The sequence below is a fragment of the Paroedura picta genome, chromosome 9, assembly GCF_049243985.1.
Source record: "Paroedura picta isolate Pp20150507F chromosome 9, Ppicta_v3.0, whole genome shotgun sequence".
NCBI classification, from domain to species: Eukaryota; Metazoa; Chordata; class Lepidosauria; order Squamata; family Gekkonidae; genus Paroedura; species Paroedura picta.
The window spans coordinates 65,941,940-65,946,403 of record NC_135377.1 but is presented as its reverse complement, the minus strand read 5'-3'; positions in this window follow the sequence as shown (position 1 = coordinate 65,946,403).

Here is a 4,464-nt window from a genome sequence, read left to right as displayed (position 1 = left end):
ACTCCCACATTCATGGGACTCTTCACTTTGAGAGGATATACTAGAGCCTCTTGTGGCGCAGAGTGGTAAGGCAGCAGTCATGCAGTCTGAAAGCTCTGCTCATGAGGCTGGGAGTTCAATCCCAGCAGCTGGCTCAAGGTTGACTCCGCCTTCCATCCTTCCGAAGTCAGTAAAATGAGTACCCAGCTTACTGGGGGGAGAACGGTAATGACTGGGGAAGGCACTGGCAAACCACCCCGTATTGAGTCTGCCATGAAAACGCTAGAGGGTGTCACCCCAAGGCTCAGACATGACCCAGTGCTTGCACAGGGGATACCTTTACCTTTACCTTTATGCTGCATACTAGTAGTCCAAAGTGGTGTGACCCCAAAACAATCAGGCAGACACCGGGGCAAGAATGTACTCCAAAATAACATTGGATCAACTGGCACAAGCACAGGGATTTGGACCAGGAAACAACATATATCCTCTCAAAGAAGAGCTGGGTTTTATACCCCGTTTTTCACTACCCGAAGGAGTCTCAAAGTGGCTTAGAGTCACCTTTCCTTCCTCTCTCCACAAGAAACACCCTGTGAGATAGGTGGAGCTGAGACACAACTGCTTTGTGAGAACAGCTCTAACAAGACTGTGACCAGCCCAGGGTCACCCAGCTAGCTGCAAGTGGAGGAGTGGGAAATCAAACCCGGCTCTCCAGGTTAGAGACCACCACTCTTAACCACTACAACAAGCTGGCTCCAGCCTCTCAATGTGAAGAGTCCCCTGAATGTGGAAGTGTATGATTTATGGTGGTCCAAACCTCATTTTGGCGTTCAGAGCTTTCAAACTCTCCTCAGTGTTTTTGGTTGCACTCACAAATAACGCATGAATAAAGAAGAAAGAATTACTATCACTTTTGGCCTTTGGGGGAAGCTTTTTAAGGCCTTTTTATGGGCATCAGGGGTCCTTTTAAGGGCATCAGGATGCACACACTTGTGGAAGCGTTCTCCAACCCCATCCCACCGCGTATTTCTAGAAATTCCGTCTGTTAGTGGAAGATGGGCTCAGTGGACACAATGTCAGCATGCAGCTTCCTTTTCATCCCTCCGCCTCTGTATGCTGACAGCAAACTGTTGCTCTATGTTTTTTGCTTTACACTACAGCTTTCTGTTACGCCTGCACTAAACTGTGATGATTTAACTATTTGGACAGGGCAGCTTTTAGCAACTTGAAGTTGTGCCAGAGGATGTCTCAGACAGTGATTGTTGCTGTGAGAGTAGGAGCATTATCAAACATGTGCATAGGGATGCCAGTCCTCAGGTAGGACCCGGGGATCTCCTGGTTTTACAACTCATCTCCAGGTGACAGAGATCAGTTCCCCTGGAGAAAAAGGCTGCTTTGGAGGGTGGACTCCGTAACATTATACTCCACTGAGGTCTCTCCTGGACCCAAATCCCCCCTACTACAAGCTCCACCCTCAAAATCTCCAAGTATTTCCAACCCAAAGCTGGCAACCTTTCACATGCATATCCCTGTTTTTATTTTAAACCATTGTAAAATATGCACTTTTTTTGGGGGGGGGGGGAGGAAATCCAGCCAATTCTCATTTGTCATGCTCTGTGATTGGCTTTGCTCCTCTGGAGTAATAGAAGGTCTAGGAAAGCTGTCTATCTAAATCGCATCTCATGCCAAAAAGTGAAGACCTGCCAACCAGCTATTCATCACTCTTCTATTCCTACCTGGTGTAACTAAGAACTCAAAATAGAGCGTGTGCTGCAAGAGTTGGGTAGAGAGCCAGCTCCTGCGTACATGTCAACAAACCCAACCTTGCAACAACTCTCACATGGAAACCCAGCCACATTCTAAACCTTGCAATAAAATCAAAACAAATCAGAAAACTGTGCAACAAGATGACTCAAGACAATCCAGCAATATGTACCAATTGGAAGATGGTCTGTAATATGTCTTAATTACAGAACAATGATTTGCAAGGTAATTTTTTTAAAGAACCAGGGCGCTGGTTTTCTTACCGCAACGTATTTTAGGGCAGCTAAAGTGCTGTTGCTTCTGTGCAAGTATTTTTTAATGAAATTAAACACATGCTTCTTGCAGAACGTTAGGTTTTGCGCTCACTGTTGACTTCCTCAGTGTCAGAATTTGAGATGCCATTTGCAAAGGTGGTCTTCCCAGTGTGGCCATTTAGGGCAGTACCCCCCCTTGCAAAGTTCTTCTGCACAAGCATCAATGGTAAAATCAGGCGGGGTGTGCCCTTAAGATCTCCAGCATTAGCAAGGGTCGTGGGAAAGAGCCTTTGTAAATACCGCTTGTTCACTTTTGTGTGTGCTCATTGTAAAAAAAAAAAAAAATTGGCTGTCTCCTCCGGTCACTTGCCTTCTGAGGCAAGGCACACATGCAAGCACATAGACAAAAGGGGGTGCTGGGGGGGGGGTTAGAGTGAGTTCCCTGCACTTCATTCATGTCAGAACTCAACAACTTTAACAGTGCAAATATTCTGCAGTCAGTCATGAAAAGAAATTTTTAATAATAAATATCTAACAATTAATGGGCTGGTAGCTGCAGTTGTCTGGAGGGCATAATATCTAATTTCCTTGCAATGTCTCATATCCTTACTTTTCACGCTGCAATAGTCTATCATTAAAACCAAATGCAGGTTTCTATCACTTTTATTTATTTTTCAAATCAACTTATAAATCAGTGCCAGCCCTTGTTACAGATGAGTTCCAATAAATTATCGGCGGTGGACAAATTCTGAATGTTAAACACTCTCTCTCTCTCTTCCTCCCCCCCTTCCCACCCCTCCTCCGGCTTTTCTCTTTTTCTTCCTTTTCTTTGTAGCCCTCTGGGCTTGGAATCATCGCCCAAGCTGGATTTCCCTCTGTAGCAGCCAAGAACCTTGCAACTTAATTACATGCCATTTAAATAATGGAAAAGGGCATTTGTATTTCTGTGAAAATAAATACATACCGGAACAATCTGAAAGTCCGGGAACAAGATTTACCTTTTTGTGAACTTGGCTGCAGGTATAGCCTTTTGGATGTTGTCATAGACTTTTCCCTGCCTGCTGATATGGAAGGAGGGGCGGGGGGGGGGGGCTTGTTGTATATTCATAACAGCAGCATATCCCAAGGCAAATAATGAGGGGGGGAGGGAACAGTTCACATTCTCTTCATTGCCATACACTTCCTACACATGCTGGGATTGTTCTCACTATTATTTACTGTGGCGCACTTCCTAATGCGGTTCAACACTGTTTTGTTCTCACATTTTGTAGCCTCTGAGCACTTTTTTCTGTCTTCTTGGACTACAAGTATTCCATTGACTCCAAATGCAAAATTGTGACATCGTGTTTTCAGCACATCTGCACCTTACCTATTCTCCAAGACAATATATATGGACAACATTTAGGGGAAAGGACTTAATTTTTTCGGCTTTCTGCCCTTATTAGCAAACTGATGCACCAAAACAGAACTACAATTTTTTAAAAATATATAAGGGCCGAGTAAGTTCACAGAGATATAGGTATTGTTTATGATGTCATGGAACAATACCATAAAATATGATCTTTCTCCTTTTGTGCTGTTTGAAATTGAGTAATGGGTGATCCCCTTGTAGATTTGTATGTATTTTTCTCCTTTTTATTTCTTGTTAACGAAAAAAAACCCAAGAAAAATGTTTTTAAAAGAAGTTTTTAGCAGGTGCCGTGTGGCTGTTTTATTCAGTGGGTGTTTCATAGAGTGTAGCCTGCAGGCATTTTCTTCAAGACAGAGGTTAATTGGAGTTTTATTGTTCTTTTTATTGTTCCTGGCAACTGACAGGAAGCTCACTACTGGGGGAGGGGAGCCTAGCCCCTGTGCGAAGCAATTCAGTGATGTCTCCAGAGACATGCTGATGTCACATCTGGTGAGGCCAGTGATGCTCTAGCATATGGCCAGAACTCTATGGTATAAGTTTATGGTACAAATCTATGGTATAACCATAGTGTTTTGAAAGAATGCTGGCGTACCACTGGCAATGTGCTGATGTCACTTCTGGTCATACCCCAGAAGGAATGACAAGGTGTCAAGATATTAATGATCACCCTTCCCATTTCCCCCTTGTTTTTCTCCTGTTGCCAAGCAGAATTCCACCATCCCCCAGCAGGAGTTTGACAATGTCATGCAAGGACTGGAAGTAAATATGGCTCTTTTGGTCGATGGTTATCGCAAATGTGGTTCTCCATGAGCCAAGGAGTGATTGCCACTGTTCTAAATGTTTCCGCCCAGCAGAGAACAGCCCTAGTTCTGGAGCTTGGGTGAAGGGAAGGGGGCACAAGAAGAGAAGATGCCGACAGAAATCGGGCTCTATACTCCTCAACTAGGGACACCTTTCATTGTTAAGCCTAGACTGCCACCACCTGTTCCTGCATGATGGAGACAGTTTCATGTTGAAACCCATGTAACTGCCATTGTCTCACCCCAAATTCCCCCA